This window comes from Strongylocentrotus purpuratus, unplaced genomic scaffold, assembly GCF_000002235.5.
Source record: "Strongylocentrotus purpuratus isolate Spur 01 unplaced genomic scaffold, Spur_5.0 spur5_scaffold_7, whole genome shotgun sequence".
In the NCBI taxonomy this organism is placed as follows: Eukaryota; Metazoa; Echinodermata; class Echinoidea; order Camarodonta; family Strongylocentrotidae; genus Strongylocentrotus; species Strongylocentrotus purpuratus.
Window position 1 is genome coordinate 28308181 of NW_022145613.1, and position 13981 is coordinate 28322161.

Here is a 13981-nt window from a genome sequence, read left to right on the forward strand (position 1 = left end):
GGGCGTTATAGTTGAAAAACTGCAGTCAATGAACCAATTTTTGTTGAGCAGGAGAAGGCATATGATATCCAATGGTCTCCAGTTATGATCAATCACTCTGCTTTCCCTGCAGTATCTCCAAAGAAACATTCACTTCTCAATTTCTCATCAATGATATATTCGCTCGTGATATCTCCCTCCAACCTTGAACGAGATGAAAAGAGCTATCACGTCTTCTTCATAAATCTTGGCGAATGACACCTTCTCGGTTTCCGAATGACATCGTTTGAGAATTACAGCTCACTCTTCGGCTAGCAATGTCTTGGATAACATCAGTGATCACCTTGTCTGCATGCTCCACTGGGCTAGGACACCTTCTGTCATAATGAGAAAGATACAGAAAGAAAATGGCATTGGGTTACACAGGGGTGATAGTGAGCACTAAAAAAAAAGTAGGTTTTTTTGTTTTCCCCTCAACCGCGCCCCCCTTGAGTAAAAAAAAAAAAGAGGATTCGCGGGGAAAAAATGGCATTTAACATTCCCCCCTTTCGAGTAAGAAAATTGGGACAAAATTGGGGAAAAAATAGGGCAAGATTGGGAAGAATAGAGAAAATAAGAGGGAAAGCGGGAAAATCAGGATAAAATAGAGAAGAAAAAAAAGATTGGTAAAAAAAAAAAAAAAAAAAAAAAAAAAAATCTGGATTTTTTTTTTTTTTTTTTTTTTTTTTAAAATCGGGAAAAAAAAAAATCGGGAAAAAATCGGGAAACCGATTTAAATCGGGTTTTTATCAGGCCTGTTACATTACAGCTTTTTCTTATATCTTCTTTGAGAGCCGGAAGGGTGTTAAAGTTGTTAAAGATAAAGTTGAGTTTTGGTCTTGCGATTGCATTGTGAAAGAAACATTGTGGAATCGATCAGAAAAGGTTGATCATCTACATGTAGCATATAAGTATTGGTGTGTACTGCAAGGTTCTTGAATCATCTAAATGATAAGAAATTTGGCCCAGTCTTGATGAAGTTACAAGCACGGTACACAGAAATATGTACAGTATATGGGGGACTACACGAACATGTGGCAAAAAGTCTGTCCTGATTTTTGCTGTTACATGCCATATTTCAAATATTTATTAATGCATTTAAAGAGCCATGCTTTTCAGAGAACATTTTTTTATCTGATGGTCTTCCACGCTTACATAATAATATTGTTAACGCTCACAAATAAGTTTTTACCTCTGCCCAGAACTCATCCTTCTCTTTAACTCTTATGTCTTCAACACAGAATCCATATGGAAATCAAAAGAGAGCCTCTGCTCAGACTATACACTATTCTAGACTATAATCGATCTACAATCCTGTAGCTCGATCCTACAAACTTCTCAGCTTATGACATCACCATGCAGTGATGCACCACTTTATTGTAAATTCTTTATACCCTGTTCACATAAAGAAATAAAATGACTGTGTCATGTAAACCCTCTACATGTAATGCATGCAGAGGCATAATTATAAATCAACATAGCCACAAAACATATGAACAAGGCCGGCTCTCTCTCTCATTACACCAATGGGGGCATGATTGTGAGGCAGCAAAAACAAAAAATACACTGGAGCAGTGAAACGATTTGAACTCTCAAAAGCTCCAAAAGTGATTTGGTAAAATCCAAAAAATACTTTATTTCACTGTGAGAAATCAAACTTACACAACAATAAATCCTAAATGGGCTCCTGCAAATAGAAATTAAAAACCACTGTGAGCTGTACCTTCTTAAGAAGCAAAAGGCCATGAAAATATATGAACAGGGCTTCTATTTACAACAATGGTGGTGCAGATTGCTACAGCAAAGCTACAGCAAAGCTACAGCAAGAAGTTATTCCTTGGTTACACGTACGCTTATGCACATCCATAAACATAGCCACAAATATGTATGAACAGTGCTTTCTCATTACACCAACACCAGCGTGATTGTAGGTGTCAACATCCTCATGTATGTCAAAACAGCACGAATCCAGACGCTTGCACTTTCTAATGTTGTTCCTCCGAACAGGTAACACATCATGCTCACTGTTACAGGTATTGACAGAACCTCATAAAAACACATGCAAGCATTCCAGGTGGCAATATGATAGTACTGGATAACACTCTCTGTTTCACTTCATGTACGGGTATGCATACACTGTACATCATGATGTTGTTCAAATTTTTCTGATCTGATGACGTAAATGTAAGAGAAACTCTTATACCTATACTTAATATTCCAAAGCCCTCTCTGAAAACAAACAACCATTTCCAGTAGAAACAAAAAAAAAGAAAGGACAAAGAGACTAATAGCCAGAGTTGCCAACCCAACTAAATAACAATCCTATTCTTCCCCCTCCCCCCCCCCCCCAAATCGTCGCTACCGTCACTTCATGAAAACAGCGACGATTTAATGTTATGAAGATATGCCAAAGGGACAGGGAGCATGCCCCTGATGCTCCTCCATCCATCTACCTACCATTTATCTCACAACTGATTGTAATTAGGCTCAAATGACATATTCTGAAGAACTGAATGGAATATGTGATTAGCAGCGAAACAATGGTACATTTGCAATATTGCATAAGGTACTACTTTATGAAGATGAAGTAATAATTAACAAAACCTAAAGCATGAAAGGCTCTAAAGTACATGATTAGATGAACATGTACTTCTATGTTGTTAGAGTTCTTTTTTAAATGTCATAAAAGATAAATAAGAGATGCAGTGGAATGACACTGCAAGAGTGTACTAGGGTGGCAGAAACAGAGATGCATGGAAAAGTGTTGCAAATGATCAAACCTCTGAACTGGCCAACTGGGAGAAGATACCTTGAAACATATAGAAAAGACCATTGTTTGCAGGTGAATAATCAATGCTGCATTTGGTTCAACTTCTTAAAACACATTTACTCTATGACATATATTTCATATAGCTGGTTCATTCGCATGTAAATCTTCGCTCATTCTCAACAACTGTCATTTGTCAAACAGAGAATGCAATTTGTCATTTTTTTCTGGCAATTGTCACTGACTTAACCTTTCTCTTTACACAGGTCATACCCTGTTACCCTATCCTAGCCCCACTCTCACAACTAATGCTTTTAGTATAATAGGTGTCAGTGCATGCTCCTTCCATACTACATGCATGTACATATGTAGCCTACTAAGCCTTTTATTATTTTCCCACTCCCACCAAGTCTTGGAGTGTTTTTTTCCCTTTATAAATAGGCAGAGTGAAGCAATTTCATAACCAAAAGGAAAGAGCGAGATGTAGAATAATGTATATTTCTCTATCGGAGGGAATTGTAACCTCCCATATGTGTAAATGTATGAATTGTACATTCCTACTAATAAAGTTTGGTACAAGGATTATAAAAAGACATTTACTGATTTTTGTTAAAAGGGTCCACATTTCAAGCTAATGTTATAAATATAGATTAATAGAGCATCTTATTATCAAAAAAGATGTTGTGTAGATTTAGAAGTCCAAGTGCAGTATTTGCAAGCCCTCGAATGATATTTCAACAGGAACCAATTTAACTTTCTAGAAGTAAAAGTTTTAAAAATTGACAATACACACATAAAAGCCTTCTTGATTACTAATCTTCTTGAAAATGTAACTGCTTATTACAATAACATTACATAAACACTCTCCATAAAGATGAGATAAAATAGAAACTTACATGGACTTATCTCTTGACCAGCTGTGATTACACATGCCCAACTTGCACCAGATCAGAGCATGTAATGACCGAACTCACCACGTTGCCAAAATTCATTGAAACCATGTCACCATCCTATTAAAATATCACTCCGCTGCAGCTACATGTATTTCCCAAATACCAGGATATTTTGGAAACAAGACCAAGATTTCTCGGGATATTTTCTTAACCAAATATCCCGCTAATTGCAACTGCAGGCTGAAGAAGACGCAAATTAACTGGCTAATTTGCGATCTGGATAGTTGAAATAGCAGGTTATTAGGCAAACTCAAGCTGATGAAAACAGGCCTATTAAGTCCCATTAAAGAGAAGGTTGAGTTCTGGGAAGAGGTGAAAAATAATTTGTGAGCGTTATCATTCTTATTATGCAAGTGTGGAAGAACATCAGATAAGACATGTTCCCTGAAAAGCATGGCTCTTCAAATACCTTCATATTCTAAATATGTCATGTACATTGTAAAACTCGGGGGTCGGTTTTTTACGCCACGTGTTCGTGTAGTCCCTTATACATCTTTCTGTGTACAGTGTTTGTAACTTTACCAAGACTTGGCCAATTTCTTATCATTTTGATGATTCCAGAACCTTGCAATACACACAAATTCTTATATGCTAGTTGATCAACCTTTTCTGGTCGATTCCACACGGTTTCTTTCACAATGCAATCGCATGACCAGAACTCAACTTTATCTTTAAGTCCCAGATGTTGATGATCTTTATTTCCTTGTACACATCTATGTAATGATTACCGGTACCACAATTAATTGTCCAGATGGTAGAATTACACACAAGCCACTTGCCAATCCATTTCATATTAATGATAATTCCAGATCATCTGCGGAAAGGTTAATGAACATTGCACAATGTATCAAAACATGTTGATTGCTTTGGTGGCATTTCGGTTTTGATGTAACATGAACTAGTTTCTCATTAGGGCTACATCATACCAGGGGAACATGGAAGCAACATGAGAATGATACACAAAGCATTGGAATGAATGTTACGACCATTATTAATTTCCTTTGGATAAGCCAATCGGTTTCTGTAATTAAGTCCATTGCACATCACATGTACACATATGCCATCATTCTGACTGTGATTTGAGTTCGTATGAAATTGCAATAACATGAAATATAAAAAAAAGGTTGATCTTCCGATTGACATTCTTTATGGTTAAACCAACAGCACATGAAAATTAGATCACATCGCAGACTCTTTAGATAGACAAAAAGCCAAATCAGCTTTAAATCAGGGCCAGGAATTACGTAAGGATCTACGCAACTGAGTATGATGTAATTAGAGAAACGTTATGTTTGACTACTTCTCTGATTTAACTAGATTCATTGAACCATACAGGTATGAAAGACCTCAATCAGGATGATTTTACATACCATTCAATTTTTTATATTTGCTGATAAATGCATTTTCTTTCAAAATTCAAAGTCAGATCGCAGTGGAATCATACAACTTGCAGTAGACAAAAAATGCACTATTTTTTGGTGGTCAGATTTCTCAAGTACATCCCTACAGTACATAACAAGGAATTAAAAACACTCAAGTTTCAGTTTTGGAAATTCCTAGCTGTTACTAAAAAGCCGGAACTGCACGAGACATTGATCCTCATTGGTAATTATTTTAAAAGATTCCATGCAACAAACTCTATAACTTGTATTCTATTATAATTTTAAAGAAAATGCATGATTTCTACCTTCTTTTCTTTTCCATGGTGAGGGGGGGGGGGGGGGGGGGTCATTATGGAGTGAGACATGAAAGTCAACGAAGCAAATCATCTATACCTCTTTATACTCCATAATAAAGTGCATTGGCATACCAACTTAGGCTCATAATGAAATCCCGGAACGACTAATTGGCGTTCACATTTCATACCGATGTAAACCGAGTGGAACATTAATGAAGAAACCCTAGAAGCTATCAACCACCCGGTCTCCACGAGAGGTTCCCTATGGAACCGATTTCCGAAACTGGGAGGAGCTAATCAGGAGGGGAAGAGCCTATTCAGACTAATGGGTATTTATATGCGACTCGTTCAAAGAATAAGAATAAAGAATAAAGAATCAATGTATAGCGAAAGGAGCGTACAGACTAGAAAAAAACATTGTACAAATTTTGTAAAGGAACAAATTTTTTAACCCTTTGACTACTGAATTATGTAGTTCCCATAGGCTTAACACAGGGACCACCAGGTTCCAGTAAGCAATGGGTAATAGGCTAAACGACATGGCAGCTGGCCGATCATTAGTGCCCACTCAAGATAAGCCCCGCCCATAAATACAATTTTTTTTTTGGTGTACGATATGACGTTCAAACTACAGCGGGTTGCTGATTCTTTGACGATTTTTAGTTTCAAACGATGCTCAAACAAGCCTTTTGCTATACAACGTTTCTTCAAAACATTTCTTCAAAACATCCTGTTCAGACTAGGGAAAATTAATTACTTTGTACCGTACAAGAATGGTATAGCTAAACATAGAATGCTGGTAGTGTGAATGAAGGGTAAGATGAGATGGCTTGATTGGGGTGCAGCTTTCTAAGGCACTCATTAAACTGTGATATCACTGCTCCTCATGGGGGCAGAAAGCACTTAATGCTAATGATTGCCATTACCAGTTCTGTCTTCATTCCCTGCTCGAAGGAAACGTTTACACTACAGCTATTTCTTGAAAACTAAGACCCGGAAAGACAAGATCTTGAATTTGGTTTTCTACAACTTGATGATGTACATGTATAGATACATTATTATACATGTACTATATTGTTATGGTCAAATTAACAGAAATATTTCTGTCTGCTGAATGTAGAGCAACTGGATGCAAAATGTATATTCCAGCAAGAATATCCCCTTTTTCCCGGACATGGAACATTTTACAACATTTTGTTCTATAACTCTATCAAAAGTTACATGTATGCTAAAATTCTATACTCATGGATGATGTGACTCATAAGTCAATGCATTATACAGCTAAATGATTTATAGCCAAACAAAGGTTTTGACTTTTGACATCATTCTACATGTATACCAGAACTCAGTACTAGGTGAAAGTATGAGAATTTTAAAAACCATACTCTTCCCTCAATGAATGAGCATCATGTGTACATCACTCATATCTCCATACATTTGTTAACCATTTTTCCTTTTGTGTGAAAGAGACCAATATACTTGGTACTAAGTATACTTGAACATATATATATCCCAGGCTGGCACATGCTTCGTGATCAGAAACAGATCATCTCATGCAACATGATCCCTGTGATATGATATGGACTCTTATGGAGGAACAAAGCAGACATTTCCTGAGGTTCACCTTCCGAAAATGAAATTCAAGAAAATACCAGGGGGGGGGGGGGGTGTTTCACAAAGATCCTAAGTTGAACTTTACAATTATGGAAAGCTGTTAGCAGCATCTTTGAAAACATTTTGTAAAAGTTATTTTAAAAACCATAAAATGTTGATTCAAGTCGTTTATATTTTCTATTATCAAGGAGATTTTATGTTCTTGATGTGGAATTTATGATAAGTCTAAAATATTTCAATTTTGCTTTGGAATATATCTTATTTTAAGGCTACAAATGGCTCTCCATAATGTTTTAGTCCAACTTCATCTTGTGAAACACCCCCCGAATGTGCGTGTGCGTGCGAACCTGCCTCATGTCAACAGCATGGGGGATATATGGGCTGCAGGTTATTGAGTCACATACGAGTGCATACAGACTCTATGCATCCATGCCTCTCTATAGCTCAGCTTGGAGAACAGCGTGCCTTCCTGGTATATAATATTTTAACACCATGGGTTGGGAATATTTCCTGGTTTAATATTGTTGAATGATATTAAATACATGTACATGTAGATCATATCTCTCAAACCTGTGTGCAGGAAAATCCTATTAATGGAACAAAGTCCAGGGGACAATTTGCAACTGCCTATCATAAGCAATATCATGATACACAATGTAATCCAATAACATACTAATGGATCTTTTTAAATGAAGTTTGACTTCTGGGAAAGATGAAACTAGATGGAATTCGACTGCGCGCAGTCGAAAATGATGCCTCCGTTATAGAGCAATTTTACAAACCAAAACAGAAAAAAAAAATTGAATTCACGTTCAATGGTAATCCATTGACAGGTTCTCAGAATATTGTGATTACAAGCAATTTCTCATATACATATATGACCCTTTGATCTTTGACCTCATGACCATAAAATCTACTCAGTTCATTGGCTCTGCAAGATGTTCTGAGTTAAATAGTAATCCATCTGTCAGTTCTAATGAGAATGCGTTCACAAGCTATTTTTGCATACATAATGGGCCCATGACCTTTGACCTTTGACCTTATGAACCAAGAATCTACTCAGTTCATTGGCTCTGCAAGTAACAAACATGACCTAATTTTGGCATGAATCCATCAATCGGTTCTTGAGATAACGCGATCACAAGCTGTTTTTGCATTCATAATGTGCGCTGTGGCCTTTGACCTTTGACCTACGTGCTCCAAAATCGTATCAGATTGTCTTCTTATGGTGATACACACTATCATTAAGTTTGAAGTTTAAATCTCCAGTGGTTCTTGAGATATTATGATAACAATCTCAATGTATGGAATTTCATAAGTTGACCTCTGTGACCCTTGACCTTTGACCTACATGCTCTAAAATCTAATCAGATCGTCTTCCTATGGTGATACATACTATCCTTAAGTTTGAAGTTTTTACATCTCCAGTGGTTCTTGAGATATGATAACAATCTCAATGTATGGAATTTCATAAGTTGACCTCTATGACCCTTGACCTTTGACCTACGTGCTCCAAAATGTAATCAGATTGTTTTCCTATAGTGATACACACTATCACCAAGTTTGAAGTTTAAATCTCCAGTGGTTCTTGAGATATCATGATAACAATCTCAATGTATGGAATTTCATAAGTTGACCTCTGTGACCCTTGACCTTTGACATACGTGCTCCAAAATCTAATCAGATCGTCTTCCTATGGTGATACATACTATCCTTAAGTTTGAAGTTTAAATCTCAAATGGTTCTTGAGATATCGCGCTAACAAACTCAATACAAGGAATTTCATAAGTTGACCTCTGTGACCTGTGACCTTTGACCTACGTACTCCAAAATCTAATCAGATCGTCTTCCTATGGTGATAAATGCTATTCCCAAGTCTTAAGTTTAAATCTTAAATGGTTCTTGAGATATTGTGATAACGGTCAAACGGGACGGACGTACGGACGGACGTACGGACGGACGGACGGACGTACCGTACGGACGACGACGGACGGACGGACGGACGGACGTACGGACGGACAACCCGAAAACATGATGCCTCCGGCACCACCTTCGGTGGCGGAGGCATAAAAATAATTTGTGAGGTTCTTATTCTTTATATCATCTGTTTGGAGCTAGAAGGATATTAACTTACCGGTATATATTTTTAAACATAGAGCTAGCACCGTTCTTGCACTAAACTGACTTTACAATGTATGTCAGTTTGGAAGAACTTTCTTATTTAGTCTTTATTTAGTCTTTAGATTTAATTGAAACTTTCATCAGTTTTCTTCTCTGATTTATCAGAGTAGTTGTCTATTTGGGTTGGATTTCCCTTTAATTGTGACTGTAATAATCTTCTGCTATAGGCTGAGTTAATCCCAATTGATATATACCAGTATACATGTTAAAAGAAAGCTACCACAGCTAGCTAAGAGCTACATTCACGGGAAACGAAGGTAGCCTATACAAATGGGTTAATGTACCTCTCAAAACTGAACTATGACTAATCGGCCTACACTGTACACAAGTTTTGCCAAATGGGAAACTTACTACAGCTCAAAATAAAATTGGGTTGGGTTTTGTTTGCACAAAAAAAAGAATACCAAGAAAAAGAGGTAAACCTCAAACTAATTCCATCCATAGTTAAATTACAGTCCTTGAAATTAGTTCCCACAAATTCACTTTGTGAATACCTACATTGTATTACCAATTCTATTTACTTTTAATCAGAGGTATATTATTGTAATTATTATAAATTATTTGAAGGAAAGCATAAATTTGTTCATCAGGGCCTACAACCATTGGGATCAAACGATTTAACCAGAAGGTATCAACTAAATTTTGTTGAGAAATCAATATATTGATATTAAACATTTGTAGATATCAATTTTGCACTCAAAAGGTGACAAACATCTTTGTTATAAAATTCTTTGCATAATCTGAAACAAATACATGTATACAACATTTACCAGTAAAAAAAAAAGAGTGTTTGATTTTTGTCTTCTCATGTTAGGCAAAAAGGGGATAGTATGTGGGTAATTTTGAATCACAATGAAATTAATAAAAAGTGGAAGAATTAGGCTCCATTGTCATTGCAAGTTTGCAACACACATCTTTTTATGTGAATTGAAAAGATGACTAATACATGCGGTATGAAATATAGACTGTTGACGGATTTTGTGATATCTCCGAACATGTCACCAGAAAGCTGATGCCTGGAGAAAGTTTTTTAAATAATTGTGAGAACGTGCAGGAAATCTCCGGGTTGCGATTTTTCGGTAATTCAAGCCGCTGCCCCTTTTGTGCAACAAGACTCGGGCACTGGATGCATTACCCTCCCCATGGCACATCTTACATCCTGCATGTGTTACGTTAATGAATTATTCATGAGAGGAAAGACAGATCATGAGACACGCTAGAAATGCAGACATGTCTACAATAAATCTCTTTGGGACCCAAAGAACATTGGGCTTGAATAGGATACAGTGTAATGTTAGCCGGGTGTCTTCCATTTCAAGTAAGGCGGAGGCATATTTGAGTGATTGGCAAAAGCATGAAAAATGCACAATGAAATTGAGAGAATAGTATGCTCTCAGAATGAAAAAAGGACTTCATATTTCAGGTGTAAGGAAAGACACATATACAAAGCTAGAGGGTGAGACAGGACAAGACAAGGAAGAGAAAGGGGCACATAATGTGGGGACTGGGAGGAAGAATAGGAATGAAATGACAGAAAGATAGAAATGGAGAGATAGGCAGAGAAGGATCAATAGAAGGAAAGAAAGAAAAGGAGAAAGAGAGACTGTGGAGGGAGAAATATGGAGAGGTGTATATGGAGGGGAGCTGAGGAAGAGAAAGAGAAAGAGAGACAGAGAGAGAGAAATGGAATGAACAGAAAGAATAGGCATGGAAAGAAACCCTGGAGGTTAATGCATCAGAAAAGATCTTTCCGTACAAAGAGGCAGTAATACAAATACAAAATGAATCAAAACTAGAGATGGAGGAACATAAAGAGAAAGAGAGAGAAAGAGAGACAGAGAGAAACAGAGAGAAACAGACAGACAGTGACAAAAGGAGGAGGTATTAAAAGGAAGAGGCATGCAAGAGAAATGGATCACGGTACACTACTGCTATAAAATGTTGCAGAGATACAAATAAAGATTGAATCAAATAAGAGAGAGAGAGAGAGAAAGTAGGGCATTTCAAAAGCTGATAATAAATACAATACAATAAATCCATATTTACAGCTGCAAACAAACAAGACACAAAGACAAAAAAATCAACAACAAAAATTTAAAAAAATCAAGAAAGACAGGAGACTGGCATGCCATAGACAGACAAACAGCAACAGATATAATACATAATGCATAAAAAACATTGTCAGGAAAGAGAGTTTTCAAGAGGGCTTTTTACATTTCCATGACTTTTTTACTGACATTTGTCCAGGTCCTTTTTCAACCATCCCATCAAATTCTCATTATCTCATTAAACCAAGTTACTACTGATGTGACGGAGTAACCGTAAACAGGAAAATAGAAAAGTTCTTGAAAAAGGGTGCGAAATTTGAATACAAAAGAGCCGTCAATCATGGCAGCCAATTATGAAAGGAAACGAGAAGTACACAGATTAGCAAATCAATGGGTCAGTAGAATTTGTATTTACTCGTCATAAAGTTCAAGATTATGGTACTTTTTGCCATAAATGCGTAAATACAGAACGAGGTTGAAGAGGAGGTGGTAATACCCTTTCTCCAAAAGAGCAAACAATATCTTGATTATGTAAACACAAGTTTTGTTATGATCATCATGCTTCGTTTGAATTTTGGCATTTCATAAAAATGAACATTTAATGACTTTACCGCGTTGACATCCAAGATATATAATGGTAATAGAGGCAGGCAATGCACTATGTAAGCGGGCCTTGGAAGCCATCGGAAGGTAGGATGTACTTCCGATGAAATGTATGTGAGTTGACATTTTGATAAATAAGCAAAGGCATTGAGTTAAATGATTGCAGGAAATGAAACAAAGTAACATATTCCATTTGGCTGGATGGTTCATCAATCGTCAAGCATGCACAAATCTCTGAATAGTACAGGTATACCTGTGTGTGCAGCTATCCTAAGAACTATTACCAATCTCTTCACTTATTGTTTGGAATGCTTTGAAATACGAACATCATACAAGGGCTGTGTAAATGGGCCTAAGTTATGGTAATGTCAATTATAGCAGACTTGGATGGAAACCAAAAGCAAATCAGATCATAAATCAAGAAGTCAGTAATCTTTGTTTTAAATCACACAGTAGTTTCAAATATTAGTATTGCATAGGGCCAAAAAAGGTATTAAAGATGATATCCAGTTCTGGTAATGGACTTGAATTTTTCTAGAAAAGCTGGCTTAAAGTGGTTCTGATTCCTTTATCATCCAGGAGATAGGCAGTCTGATCCAACAAAACTTGACAGAGATCACCCCAAGACGCAGCAAGTACGTGTAACTCTTCTTTTAAAGTACATTGGCACTAGTGGGTAAATATTTATTTCTATTACTGCATTTCAGTGTAAAATTGAATCCACATTTATACACAGTTGTATTTTCCTCTTTATATCAGAACTCAACTTTTAATAATATGATCATTGTGGTGATCCTGAAATTTTTATCTTTCAGTACATGTATATGGCTTTTTGAACAAGCTAGATGTGAACCTAAACAAAAGTGGGGAAATTACTGTAAATAAAATCGATTATTCAAACAAGCTAGAATATGTGATTTGCAAACACATGTATATTGGCACTACATGTATTTGGAAAATATCATTTCTTTGTATGAATGCACTTCATTATCAGACCTCAAGACAATCTGTACATAATTAGACACGACATGTGCGACTGTGCAAGGAAGTCAGATAGCGAAAGCAGAATACAACTGGGAGCGATGCAATGAACGCTGCAAATATCCTCAACTTAATATGATGCCACACCTATTGGAGTTTATCCAAAAACATTTTAAAGCCTGGTAACCTTAAAACACTCGCTCACCACAGCATTTTTGTGGTGAATGTGTACTGCAATGAAGAAATAATATCAATACCGGTAAGCAAAATCTCTTTCTATGCATGAATGGTTTAGTTTTATTGTGCATAATTTTTTTCTGAATGTCTCCAATTTGTCTTTCTATGTCCTGATGTTTCTCCAAATCCTTGAATCTTCAATCTCATATCATAGCCATTTTCCATTTCTCCCAGTCACTCTAGTGACTACTTCAATATTTCCAAACCTCAGTCATATAACTTGCTCATCACAGTTTTTATGTGGTGAATATTCACAGTACAAATTTGAGGTATGAGTAATCGAGGTCTCTTTCAAATCATTAAACAGGCTCAATAGTATTGCACACAAATTATTCCCAAGTCTCTGATTGTTCATCTTTCTCTATTCTGATCTTTCTCCTTGAACTTCCAAAAACAATCTTTCTTTGGCTGCCCACAAGAAAGCTGTTCCTGCTTTCAAAAATACATAACACCTTTACCTACATCTTCAATACTCCACGTCTCCACCCCTCTCTCTTGCCTTCTTCTCCCCTTTCATCTCCTTATTTTTTTACCGCTGAGCTAAAATTCAACCCCAGAGGAAATATGAAATGGATCCTTTGAAGAAATATTCTTTCAATAGCTGCAAGTCTATGTTTAAAATGCTTTCTCTCTCTCTCTCTCTCTCCCCCCCTCTCTCTCTCTCTCTCTCTCATATTCCATCTTCTTTGATTACCTTGCTGCCCCACCCCTTTTGCTCTTGCTCTCTTGATAAATTGAACTGAATTGGATTGAAGCTACATACATGTACATTCATAAATGTTCTTCTTCCCCTCTCCCTTTCATTTGATTTATTTTCCCTCATTCCCTTGCTGCTTTATTCTCCTTCTTAACAAGCTCTTTTGTTCCCCCCCCCCCTCTTTCTCTCTTTCTCTCTCTTGCT

General features: G+C 36.7%; 1 long non-coding RNA gene across 1 annotated transcript in view; it reads right to left on the minus strand.

Annotated features, from left to right (window-relative positions):
- Nucleotides 1-7: 7 nt before the first annotated feature.
- The window catches only part of LOC115920037, a 44147-nt gene continuing 30173 nt past the window's right edge, over nt 8-13981 (minus strand). The window contains exon 3 of the long non-coding RNA XR_004062135.1: nt 8-356. This is a non-coding gene — a long non-coding RNA (uncharacterized LOC115920037). The remainder of the gene's footprint in view (nt 357-13981) is intronic.